General features: G+C 27.7%; 1 protein-coding gene across 1 annotated transcript in view; it reads right to left on the bottom strand.

Annotated features, from left to right (window-relative positions):
• Positions 1-14,597, bottom strand: part of LOC148231112 (very long chain fatty acid elongase AAEL008004-like) — a 38,616-nt gene extending 24,019 nt beyond the window's left edge. The window contains exon 1 of the mRNA XM_088195036.1: positions 14,379-14,597. The gene's annotated coding sequence lies outside the window, so the exon portion shown is untranslated. The remainder of the gene's footprint in view (positions 1-14,378) is intronic.
• Positions 14,598-15,132: the final 535 nt, after the last annotated feature.

Here is a 15,132-nt window from a genome sequence, read left to right as displayed (position 1 = left end):
AAATACTAAAGTACGCGTAGTTATTATTGTTTATAACGACCGTTGCCAAATAAGGTGGTCTTGGTTACAAAAAAATTATGAAAAAATGTGCGTCCTTGACTGAGAATATTGGGAATATTGCCCAATTCGCGGCCGATCGTATTTTATATTGAACGAACGATCTGCCTATTACACATCTTTGATAGTGAAATCATTTGGTTTGGAAATAATTTTTGGATCATGGTGAAGGCAGATGGAAAAACCGAAGGCGTCGAAAATTAACTAATTTATTAGGAATATATATATTTTTCTATCTATCAAACGTGTTTAAATTTGCATTTTAATAATGAAGCGAATGACTCGAATCAGATGAACGAATATAACATTATATACACTTTATAAACGAGGTATGGCTATAAAACTCCCGGATTTTGCAATAAAAATACGCAAAAAATGTACGAACTTTATTTAATGTTAACTTCATTTTATTCAATGCAAATACTTACATAAACGTTTTTATTTTAAGGAAATATTTCGCTTTAAAAAAATAGGTAATTGATCTCAACAACATCGTGCTAAGATCAATCGCGAAATAATATCTTATGCACTTCATTTAATACTTTAAAATATTTAAGGTTTTTATTTCAGTTAATATATTAATCATAATTACATTATAAAAAAATTAAATTATGGAAAAATTTTATTAATTATTTTAACTTTTAGAATTTTACAATGCCTGATTTTTATAGTCTATATATTAATTTAGTTGAAGATCTATCTGCATATAATTTTTTTATGTATTATAATGTAGGGAACAGAAGATTAGGTATAAAAACTCGTGCGAAACGTGTTTTTGCAAATATTCGCAAAAGTTGTTAGTCTTTACAACTCGCCGAGAACGACATCCATTTTGCTGACAGACAGCAATCTAAGACTCCGAAGAAATTTTCTCCCGAAATTGACCTGTTCATTGCCTTACATAATATAGCTATTTTATATCAACAAATTCCGAAAGTCGGTGGAATGTGAGATGACAAGTGCAGTGTTGCCAAATCTCAGCCCGTTTGATCTACTGCGGTTATACAAACATAAGCCAACCAATATACGTTCACCCTTAAATGCTCACAATTGGTGTACGCGTTGAGAGTCGGACTAGCAGAAGAACATATATAATGATATATTATTATTATTATTATTTTTTAATACATATAAAATATTCTCTTTGATCTGAAAATAGCTCATTACTAGAGAATTTTCAATACCAAAAATATACGACCATCACGATATTCATCTGTGAGATTAGGAAAATCTAGGTAAACTTAATCTGTAATGATCGATCGGATTTATTATTATATAATAATCACTAATTTCGATCTCCTAGGCACGATAAAAATTTAATAATTTAATTCAAACCCAAGTCTTTCAGGTCAATAGTCGGAGGCTAATACTACTAGTGCTGGTCACATATAATTCAATTTTTTTCTGAAAATATTGTAATTTCGTGTATATTGCAATTTAGACTAGACTAACACCTGCCAAGATCACAAATTTAAAGAAACTGTTTCAAATCGGTTTTTATAAATTCATGAACATGTCATGTACACCATTACCGAAATATTTAACAGTTTAACCCGAGTTCATCCTGCAATATTTGACTCATTGACGTAGAATCTCAGGCTATTTTAGATATCATATAGTGATAATAAATGAAATTTCATTGAACCTGTCGACAATTGATCGTGACCAATCATAACTTTTCCCAAACAGTGCTAATTGGTTGCGATCATTGAGATATGAAATAATATGCAATGCTTCATTCTCCGAAAATTCTTAGACATACTCTAATAAATTAAATCGATATAATTTGCGTCTTACGACAGAATAAAAATTAAATCAAATGACGCAAAGTATTATTAGAATTTTTTAATAGGTTTAAAAATAACTTTTTTATAATTTATTAAGTATACGCATCTATGCACTATTAACATAAATTTAAATTATATTAAACATTTCTATTATAAATATTATTTTTAAATTATATAATAAAAGGCAAAAAATAAGGAAAAATTTCAGAAAAAATAAATATTCTAGCTTAACACGATACTAAATTTTATATTTTGTGAATTTATTTATGCTTTAAAACACAATTTACATACTCGTGTATTCTAGTAAAACAAGTTTTACTTTAAAACTAGTGTCAAGAGATGTTGACTTTAAGTGTTCTAATGCCATATTTTTTTATTATTCCATCATCAAGACTGTCAAATTTGGCAAGTTTTGATATAAACTATATAATAAACGTATAAATAGCAGTTAGATCAAATATTTTTTTAGCTAAGGTTTCTAAATAAAATATGCGTCATTGCCTCATCATAATCGTATGCAAAAAATCTCGAATTGTTTGATTTGCAATTGATTCTTGACCGAATCTTAAGAACTCTGAGTTCACCTCATTTTTTTTTTATTGAATTTCGTGACTATACATGAAATATTTACCGATCATATAATCCCATTACTTAATACTTCAATATTTGTTAGAGAAATTGTGTCTTCTTCAAATTAACCTTTCGCGTTTTAATTCCTTCTTTAAATTAATCATTTAACTTGTACAATGCAAATCGATCTTTTTATAAAAATATATTATGTTTCTTTTTCAATCATTTTAATTTATAATTATAGTACAATTAACGGGGATAATATTTATGAAAAATTAAAATATTGTATTGTTTGTCACGACGATGCGCATCACGAAATAGTTAATCATTTCATGCTACTTTGATTCTAATAATTATTATGTTCGTAGTGCATGTTCTTGATGCGATATTAATAATTATTTTTAATATTCTATATGAAATTTCAATATTAATTATTAGCAAAGCACTTGATATACCATTTTTAATATAAATAAACGGCTAGAGATTTATGTATTTATAAATAATCATAGTATAATTTTATTCTACTATACATATAAATTTGATATACATATATGCCTGTAAATAACTACAATCGATCTGAATCACATTTACAATATTTTATTTTCAAGAGTTCGATATAATTTATATAAAGCTATTTATTTTATTTTGCTCCTTAGATAATATACGTTAAAGCGTTAAGAGGTTAATAAGCTTGCTTGTTTATCTCCATATTTAAAAAAAAATGGCCATTGAAAGTCACTGAAAGATAAACTTTAGGCATTTTAGATATACATACATCAAGAAGAACACAATATAAAAAATCCACTGAACAGCAAATGTAGAAAATTAATTCTAGATAAATTTATAAAAAAGTATATGCCTAAACATGCTGATATTTAAAATAGATCTTCAGTTCTAAGTGGATTTTTTTTTGTATAAATTTAAAAATAGCATGAGATAAATTTTAAGTCATCATTCAATCAAACACAGCTTGTAAAAATAACCGTAAATACAACGCAACCGATGCTATTTTAGCAATGTTCAGAATCCAATATAATTATAAGCTTGTGCGTTAGTGTGGTTATCTACTTAAATTAAAACCATTAAAAAATAGTATTTTATGATAATGTACAATTCTCTTTTAAATGATCATTGTTTCTACAATAATGTTTTATCAATTCTATTTATCCAATAAATAGATATAATTTGTGAACAGTGATTGCGTTCACTAATCACCCGCGAATAACCATAAGTTTTCAATACAATGACATCGTATGAATCATCGCCAAATACGATACATTTTACCAAATAGTTATAATATATAAAACAAGGCTTGCAAATAAGGAATTTTGCCGTTTCGACGCTATATCGGTCAATGTTAACAAGTGTTTCTCACAGATTTAACTTGTTCTCTCTCACACAATATAGTAGAGCTAATGATTTGCATCAAACCCATGGCGAAAATTCAAGCGGCCGTATTTTTTAATAAATCATGAATAAATAAATGTCAATGCTATGACAAAACAAAATACATATATAAAATGACAATACAGCCAAACAATGGATGCTAAAGTAACATTGCGAATATTACTAGGGTAAATCAATCGTTGTACATCATTGTACTATAATTAACATATATTATGATTTAGCTGGCAAAAGACTTTAAAATACATTAAATCATACTACAATTTCTATCGTCTACCGGAATTCAACAGAGCCTAAAATTAAGCATGTTAATTGGTAAATATGTATTTACATATACATAAGTTCATAGAATCATATTTATAAAGACATAACCTAAACGTTAATCGGTATAACGTATAATTTCATTCTGATTCGCTACACGATTTTTTAATAATTTATTTAATATTAATGTGACACGATTTCAATTATATAACTTTACATAATAACAATAATTTTACATCAGACTTTTTCACACTCTGATATCATGATATTCTAACCGCGATGTTCGTGTTGCATTTTCAGCTTGTAATTACACGCAAACGATTATTTATTATAACATTGTTTCATCTTTTTCATGTACATATTTAGTACTTAAGCATGTAATGCATTTATCTTAGCAAAAAATTGCTTTCGTTGTAATCTTACATTAGATATATATTACTGTTATGCTTTATGACCATATTAAAATATATTTGTTATAATATATAAATTAATTCTCCGCGAATTTTAGATATTTTATTTTCATGAAATTTTGATTACCGTTTAACACCAGTAAAGACAACTATTAAGTTAATATCAGCAATCAGTTAGTTACTAAATTGAAAGCAATGCAACGCAAGTTGAAATGATACATAAATTAGCCTATTGTATTATATTTTTATTTAAAAATTGCTTTTTTAGTTTGATCAAACTTTGATGTATAATAGTCAAAATTAATTAAGTATAATATAGAAAATTTTGTGAGAATAAATATGAATTTTAAGTCTAGTTTTGAACACAAACACAAAGAATTGATGTTTGATTTTACAACCACTACGTTAATGGCAACAATCAGTAAATTATTTTGTTAAAGCAATGCAAAAAGTTAAAATACTATTATTCAATCCAATTAGTTACATACATATTTTTACTATTGTATAATATTTTTATTTAAAGGTGAAATTGCCATTTTATTTAAATCAAACTTGTATGTTTAATAACCAGAATTAATTAAGTATAATTAGGCAAATTTTGATAAAATAAATTTTAATTTAGTTTCAAGTAAAATTTTAGACGAAATAGACAGATTTGACAAATTGGTGTTTGATATTTTAACCAGTAAAAATAACTACTGTGTAAATGCCAATTTAATGTAAATTAAAATGATACTTTAATTTTTATTACGTTTTATTATAATCAAAGACTATTGTGTTATATTTTAATTTATAAATAAAATTTACTTAAAATTTAAAACTTCACTGTTAAATTGTCATTTTATGTAATCCAACTTTGTTATTCAATAAACCAAAAAATACTGTATATTTCACCAAATTTTAAGCAGATTTTTTTTGTATAAAATAAATTAAAATATTACCGAGTAAATAGCAATACTGTTTTAAAATTAAATTTTATTTCGTTTTTTAGTAATTAATGCAATATATTATATATATTTTTTGATTATTGTATTATATTTACATTTATAAGTAAAATTTACAAAAAAAATGCTATTAATTTTGACTATGATCTTCAATATCCAGATATAATTATAATTTTAAAACGAATAGTAAAATTACTGTTTTAAAACAAATACTGTGTAAATGCAATTTTAATTTCTCCCTATTTCATAATAATTATATAAATTAAAATAATATCTATACAAAATTATATATAAATTTAATAGCTTATTAGTATACCATCATAATATTACACACTGTTTGATTAAATAATGATCCGGAATAGTTTTTAGTAATTTTTACCCTACCTAAATAATTGTATCGCGAATTTTTTTCGTAGATCCAAAAAAACATATCTAGAAAAATATTTACACGACTCATGATTTTCAATAATTGCAAAATTTTATGATTATTTGTTGTGTTGTATGTTTTGTCTATTTCACTTTATAGTTATTTTTATTAATATTTTAAAACGTACGAAACTAGATGACCAACATTGATATGTTTCTTAAATTATTACTATTTTAGACTTATTCTTATTTGATATAAAATAAAATTCACCAATAAGATAAATTTTAATAATTCACTTATATAATGAGTCGTAAGTATCATTTGGTTTCGAACGCACAGTGTGAATTAATGAGCGCGAAGCGTTAAAAAGACACTGGCAGACCCACAATTTGTATAACAAAATTTTAAATATTTGATACTCTAAAGAAAATATTAGACATCATAAAACACTAAATTTGTAATAATTTATTTTTAATTTAAAGTTAATTTTAAACTATATATTAAGTAATCCCGAAAAGAATATAAGTTTTAACAGTCAATTGCACTTTAGCCGTAAATACCTTATTATATATGTGTTGGTGCAAGTTTAAACTACATGTTCTATATGTTCATTTTTTTCTCAATATTGTAATATACTATGATATAATAAAATATTGAAGCAATACATAATGAAATGTATTTTTATTAAATGTATATAAAAGTTATTAATAAATAAAAATATTATTCTTAAAAAGTTTCTCAAGGAGACTATTTATACTTAATTGATCTTACGTTAACTTTAAATCCCGTTTCGTCCTTTTATTACCCAATATAAACAATATAATTAAACGATGAAGCCATAAATGTTTTAAATTTGCATCATCGCTTGTGAATTTTACCACCCCTTAAAATTAATTCGAAGCTGTATAATAAAAATAAAATACTTTTCGTTATAATTTATGTAAGATTGTGCAAAATAAAAATATAGGTTTGCGGGTAATTACGATGGATAAACGCAATGACCTATATTTGTCAAGTTCGCCGACTTTATTATATCATAAAGTGATAATATTTTAATTCACTCAATTGCCCGAAAGCGATTGAGTCTGCGTGCATTTCCGAAACGCCGAAAATTAATGGTTTATTTATTACAGCGGCGTCTAATTGAGTATTTCGCAACTGCAACAAGGCATCGCCGCCGCAGTTGCGAAAGTGCATTAAATAAACGATTGGACATAACAATTATTAATAATATTCACTCACAACACATTAAAAATCTGACATAAGAATGTACGAATTGGTGTTTCTCAATCACTTCTTTAATTGCTGAATCATAACGATAAATTATTGCACTGCGTCACTTGCACTTATATTGCATGCAATTGTGTGATAAATTCAACTTTTAATGAACTGTGTTTTTAATGAAATGTGTTCTTTACCACAAAAATATAAAAAAAAAAATTCAGTGTATTAAAAATGTAGTAAAGAAGCAGTTGAGTGGCTCTTTATCATAATTATTATATATTATATGTATTGCTATAATTGATTAATTCTTAAAGCGCAGTCACATGTTAAAAAAACAGTAAGCTTACATAAACGATAAAATTTATAATACAATTTAGAATTATTGGATATTTAGATAATTAAAGTGATTCATAAAACCTTCCTGATGAATGAAAACTCGTTATTGATAAATTTGGGAAAGTGATTAATTTTATAAAGTCAAGGTCTATGATAATGAGTATTCATTTTACTCTGCTTTTTCATTCAGAAATTTAGTTACATTTTGTGTCAAAATCCTAAACATAAATATTTTATAAAAAACTATTGCTTATTCATAAAATAATTTCCCCAACAATGTCAAATAATAGAATTAATAATAGATTGCGTATTAATAATGTTATACATGAGATATTTTATACCATCTAAGAACAAGTTTTGTTTTACTAGAGAAATACACGAAAAATAACTGAATATACTGATCCCTCGATTTACGCGGTAGATACGTGAATCGAAACGTAGGACTAAATTTGAAATAAACGATCGAATAGTATTCACGTATAAATTTTAACGTATAAAGCGACACGAGTGCGCTTCAAATATCAACTCAGGACACACTGCAAGGGCAGTGCGAGAAGTTCCAGATGTAGAGTGCTAAATTAACTTATGCTTTGTACATCGCTGCACAACATATGTTTAATTTCAATTATTTTAAAGAAAAATGTTTTTTCTCAACCGCGTAAATTGAGGGATAAGTGTATCTGATAAAATTAAAATAAAATATTTCTCAAAAACTTCGTTGAACTATAATCTAATAATAAAATAATAAAAAAAAATACAACATTATTTTCTATTAAAAAATAATGTATTTCAGAGTCAATATAAATAATAAATGGTAAGAATATAAATATAAGTCGATCATGTGAAATTAAAAAATATTATAATATAGTATATATAAATATTAATGAGCAATATATTATTTATTTTAAAAATATTTATAAAATATCTCGTTCGCACTTAAAGTATTAAACAGGTTAGGTGCAAGTGAGCGTTGTTCAGAACAGTGAACACCCCATGAATCTATTTAATTGTATGTTAGACGCAAAAGTATTCATAGCAACGAATGAAGCAGGAATAACAACAAGGTATATCAGCGACATTTTAATCAAAAATCGTAGAAGCTCGTAATCAGGTCAGAAGTTAGTGTTGTTGAGATAAGCTGTTAATTCCGCGTTGATGCGTCCGAACTGCCAATATGCGAATGACAGATAGACCAGTTACACTAATCTTCAGTGTTACAGCAATAATAGCACTATAAGATTGCCAATTGAAAAAAATATTCTGATCATAAGTTAATTTAATATAAATTATGACCATTCAAATTTGAATTTTCAGCATTTAAAATACATTCCGAGCAATTAATATAAGATTCTGAATATTGTAAGAAAGGTCACAAACAAGAACATATTCTGTTTACGCCCCAAATCGTTGAATTGGAAAAATCAAAATAAACTCCCCTATCTACTACTTTACTTTCAACTTGAGACACACGATCAGTCAAATTATGAAAGAAGACCAAGAAAACAGTTGCTTTCTTATTCTCATCAAAATAATTCAACAAGATCTTGAGAGTAAAATGTTATGCAGAATAGGCTATAATATTGCACTATTGCGCAACCGCTAGGTTTGTAATATTTCTTAAAACATTACAGCGCCAACTGAATGCGGCGCCTATTGCGGGCGCCTACTGTCTATCAAGTAATTTATATTTATTTACAGTTGCAAAATACCAAATAAATATTACTTTAATATCTTATATTAAAAATATTATCTGACAGCTGAAAAAAGGTTGCGAAATTATGCGATTGGGGTTGTGGACGCCCATTTAATAATTCAAACAAAATTTATTTTTAAATTAGATCTGCGTAGTAATTTAACCTTTCACGTTTAAAACGTTATTATGACAAATCTCGGTGTTGTAAGACCTTCAATACAGCAACATCGGTAAGGTTCATTGGTCGCAATGACATTGATCAAGGATTTTATCGGCAGAGGCGGTCGATTAGCTTAAAACCTAATGACGTTAAAGGTCTTACTTTATTAGACTTATAATGTATATTTTGTACAAATATAATTCGTCATGAAACATATTTTTTTGTATATTATTTATACAGTAAATATTTAGTCATAAAATTTATTACTAAAAAAAATGAATTTGGCCTAAATAAGTGTTATTGTTATAGTGTCATAAAATATATGTTGTTTATGTATTTTAGAAACACTGCTTCATTTAATAATATTTCATTAAAAAGGGAAGCAATTTTTACACTGTATATTTCTTCATATAGTTATATGAAAAAGCAAAAAGCCCTGACTAAATTATCTGCTTACGACAGACCTTAAAAACAACACCAACATAACAACTGTATTCAAATAGCTTGCAATATAATATACATACATAAAACTATAAAAAAAACAGCATCTTTTGATCCAACAGAATAGCATAATTCTATTCTGATGAGACAGTTAACCTTTTACATAATCAAAATGACACTTTTAGAAATTCCGTTGGAAAAAAATGAACAATTGCCGACGTGATTTCGCAACACTTGACTATAACAAGATTTTTTATTAAAAAGTTCGACGGCTACCGTTACATGATATCCAATCGCTTAATTTATTTGTTTGCTCATTTTTTGATCGATCGCAAACGCGGTCAAGATTATTTTCCGCAACGGACGATAGTGAAATACTTTCCGAGTTCATTATTTTCTGTCTGACATTGACCATTTACTACCGAACTTTGTAACAAGGTCGATTTGCCTACTGCACAATAATGTGTTAAGAAATAGTTTATGATACCGAATCCATAAAGAATTTGTTACCAATTGATATCGTAAGCATATCAAGACAATAAATATTATTAGGAAATTCAGTTAAAAATCACTAGATAGATTCTTTTTATCAATCAAATACATTGAAACGCAGCAAGTGCGGGTCACAATCCACGTGAATACATAAATTGAATAATATATTATATTTCAAGTTATTTTAATGAATTTTCCACATCCGTATAACGAACGGGTTTTCAGGGACGATCCGGGGTTAAGCTAAAACGGCGTTTTCCGACATAAAATAAAAACTATATGATAATGAGCCGTGATTCACGATTTTAAAATATAGCTGTTTAATATTCCGAAAATCATGTTAAGAAGCACAGGTGGTATAGAATAATGTTTCGTGTAAAAAAACTAATATCGCTGTAACACGTGGGAATAAAATAATTTATTTATGTTTTAGTATAATTTATCATTTAAGAATATGAGATTTAAAAATAAATAAGATCAATACTCTCTGGTTCTAACTTAAATGTTGTATTTTAACAATGAAGCATATTTATAGTATTAAATAGTCTGACTAAAGTATCATACAATACAATAAAATACACACCTATATGATGCATCTGTTTAACTAGTTCATAATCTAACCAAAATATTTTTAACTGGTATTTTTCTATACCAAGTTAGACGTTAAATAATCAGCCTAAAATTTACGATGCAGATTATATAAAAAAATTGCATGTTATATAAATTTCTTACAAATATTCGGCAACTCCTGCCACTAAAGACATTTTTGAAGTGGTTAGTGATTTATGTTAATTCATATCCGTAAATGTCAAAGACGGTTTAAGTAGAAATTACCATATCATGAAATGTCCTGGATGTATCAGAATATTTTGAATCAAAACCTAGAATATTTTATGCTAATTAAACTAAAAAATGACCAGAAGATGGGAGGAAAAAATTAAATTTTTAATCATGAAAATAAAAATTGCCATTTAGAACTGATTTTTTTGCATTAAAAAAACGACACTCATTTCGGGATTATTTAATATCAAGTTGTTCCATAAGTCTGTGTTTTTTTAAGGTGCGCGTTAAATGAATAAAAAATTAAAACGTGTAATACTTTTACTAAATAATATATTCACCATAATTTCTACAATTATTCTCTACATGTTAATCAATTTTTTTATATCAGTGAGAAAGGAGTTCCCAAGAAAATACAATATTTTTTCTATCGTCTTCTTGAACACATGAAGGCGAGCGCTGTCTTGGTGTAAAATTACAATTCTTTAGTTTACAAGAAAAGGTATTTTTTATGGTCTGAGTAGCTTTTTAGCGAATTATCTGAGTACACCATATGTCTGTCGTAATTGTCTGCTTATAATCCAATAGCTGATAATGAATTATGTCCTTCATAACCCACCAAATGCACAACATTATCTTATTGGTAAGCATTCTGATTTCTAGAAGATTTTTATTTCTCGAGATATGAGAATTCTTTACTTCACTTCACTCAAATTTCTCGAGAATTTTCAAGAAATTTTGATGAATGAAAAAATGTATGTAATACAGTAAAGTATAGCAGATACATTACTACATATTATTTTCAAAATAGCCCTTTAGAAACACATGCCATCTAAAGTAAATAGAATCAAACATCTTCGTTATATTTTTTGTCCTTGGAAATATTCCTCACGTTTTGTGTTGATGTTGATTTAAACTACTCTCTGTATGGCTGAAAGAAGTTTCATTCTCTATTTTTTGCGCCAATGATAAATTTTCAATTTTTTCAATGGATTCTAATGATTTAATGAAGTCGCCACGGACAGAATTCGCTAAGCCATAAAACAATCTGCTAATAATTTCTTTCCCCATTTTATATATTTCTGTTTCTGAAGAATAACTTTTTTTGACTGGTGAAAGATTCTTGATATAGCAAATATTTTATTAATAACATCAATCTGTAACTATATAATTTCTCTTTAATTGCCCATTGAAATTTCGAGCTTAGCTCAAAATTAAAATTTTCCAATTTTTTAGAAAAACATTTAAGGCCCCTTCAGCTGTCATTAATAATCGTGAGACAATCGGCAATAACAGCTGTAGATAATTTGGAAAAACCATACAAGAAAAACCATTTTGGATTATCGAAAAAGAAAAATAGCCCTTAATCGTTTTGCATTCTACCGATTTCCATACGTAAATTATTCTTATCGGAGCGGGTTTTTAAGTAATTAAAGCAAAGATAAAGCCGCCGGCCGGTTAGAGTGATAGAAAATCACAAATAAATTGTTGGTTTTAAAAAGCTTCCGAGTAAGTATGTATATTTTGAAACATTTGGCACGAACACCTTTGGAAAGGTTTCTTATCTGAGTGCCTTCTTTTATAAAATTTCTAAGCAATTTTTTGTCATTCCCAGACCCCTACTAAAACTTCTAAGAATTATGCATATTAGGCATGAACCAGCCTTTTCTTATGCAGCTTAATAAAAAAGGGCAGTGGTTGTAAACTTTTTTTAAGTATTCGTACAAATTTAATAAAAAATCACAAATCTCGAGAAATGAAAATTCTCGATTTGGCATTTTTATCGAGAAATTCTTGAGAAGAAACACTACTTTTTGGGATGTAATCCTGTTCTTGAGGTAGAATTCGGGGTTAATTGACATCCAACCACTGCCTTTTACATCGCGTGTTTAATTAAAAGATCTACTTTATATCTCCAGTAACAATTCGCTTCAAAAATAAATCTTTTTATCCTAGAATCATTAATTAATGGCAATATGATAAATTATAGAACAAAACAGAGAGAGAACAAATCTATGTAAATATAATCTGTAATGATCAATTGGAATTAAAATTATATAATAATTACTAATTCCGATTTCACAGACACGATAGAAATTAAAAAAAACTATGGTCCACATAGGATTCGAACCCAGGTCTTTCAGACTAATACCACATGGCAAATAAACTGTTTTTTTTTATATTGATGTTTAATTTAACTACTGAATTAAGGCAGCGTCAGTAAGTTAATAATTTATATAATTATTTATTTCACACTGCTCTAAATGCAATAACTTAAAGCCAAAGAATACGGTATACTGCATCAATCATTTTTTTAATTAAAGCACAAGCTTTACATTTAAAAAAAAGAATATGGAAAATATTAGAATGGGCTCAGCAACACCAAGATTGGACACTTGAATATTGTGCAAAATTTATTTGGTCCAACAATCTAACTTTGTTTTGAAGTTCAAACGAACAATTCATCATTTTAGTTAAGCTAAGTTATTTGTTATTAAGTTTTAAGGGCCCTAAAAGCTTTGTTTGTGCTCCAACTATGCCGTAAATACATGGATATGGCGGTGAAGACGTTATAGTTTGAGTATGTATAGCAACAGCAGGAGTAGGAATCATATTCAGACGTGAAGATATAATGTTTACTATTCCAAAAATCTTTGCATATAATTAAATTGCAATAAGAATAGAAAAAAGCAAAAACGAGTTAGATATATACTAAAAATTGTTTAGATATTGTCAGATATATTATCGTATTAAGACCATAAAAGACCAAAAACTAGTTTGAAAAGAATATACAATGTTAGAATGACTTGCTTCTAATACCGGAGCTTCTTATCAATACCAGTATATGTCGATTTACGACTAATTAATAAAGTTTTGTGTTGAAAATCGCAAGAAGTATGCGCGTTTTGATTATTGCGCAAAAGCCTCTCGACACATAAACTATATGATTGAGCTAATTATACTATTATTACACATTATGATCGACTTATAATGATTTATTTGACGTCAGCTTGTTTGTACCAAGAAAAAATAATTACCAGCTTACCTATAAGTAAATCAGTATTACCGTTTCATTAGCAATATTGATTGAATATAAAAAAAACTAATAGATAAACATGCGATTGCGAATCAACCTCGAAAAGGTCGACATGTCTGGTTGAAAAGTGAATCTCAAATAGGTTAATTGAACTGCAATTAATATGAGGCGACTATATTTGGCGTACTGGTGATTGTGATCGACCTCTTTCTCGCTCTTTCGTATTTTTTACCACCTGTTTGATTGTATATTAGTAAGCAAAAAAATATTATTTTCCAGCAACAAGAACAATGGAAAGCGTATTTTGTCATAATACGATTGCAGACATGTATGTATAACTCGAACGCGTGTTCGTTGCTATACAATAGTAAAATAATGCTAGGTGTATTCGTACGAAGGCAGTGATTAAGCTTACCAGTTGACTTTCGTTGAAGATCCGCTGAACTGACACACTGACGACGAAAACTGCCGAAGTTTTCGCCAAAAGTTCCAATCGCCAAGTGGGGCGATTAACCGATTCGTCACTGAGTGTCACAAAAGCACAATGCGTTCAAGCGATAAGTATTTGCGCGGATTTCGTGCCGCGATTCGGATGCGATTCGTCCGACGCAGCAACGTAAAATGAAGTGCGAGTTCGTAAAAGTGCGCCAATTGACTTATATAAACGACAGTGGCGCTGCAAGCGGACGCTGCGCGTACTTATTCAGTCTTGCGCATGCTCGTTGGGAAATAATTAAAATATATGTATGTGCATGTGTGTGTATGAGATTAAAATTCAAGCGAAATAAATAATAATTAATTTTAAAAATATTATTATAAACGTAAAATTATTTTACATTATTTTTTGTCCGGAAAAATTTGGGGAAAATATAATATTTTTGTGTGCAATGTTAATTTATTGCCAGTGTTAAAAATCATGTATCACAAAATAGTGACGGAAATAAATCACCAATTTTATAAATTATAAATTATTAAAATTAAAACATACAATCAATAGATGTCACTACGAACGACCTAGATCGATTTTATTTTAATCATTCGTCACGATGTTCCTCCGCGAGATTAGAGAAATCTAGGAAAACCTAGTCTGTAATGATCGTAATTAAATATATTTATATAATAATCATAAATTCCGATCACAAATTGAAAAACACTAGTGTTCGTAAGAA

Source organism: Plectrocnemia conspersa, unplaced genomic scaffold (assembly GCF_051122295.1).
Source record: "Plectrocnemia conspersa isolate PC_06_02 unplaced genomic scaffold, ASM5112229v1 ptg000010l, whole genome shotgun sequence".
NCBI lineage: Eukaryota > Metazoa > Arthropoda > Insecta > Trichoptera > Polycentropodidae > Plectrocnemia > Plectrocnemia conspersa.
This window is presented reverse-complemented; position numbering and strand designations above follow the sequence as displayed.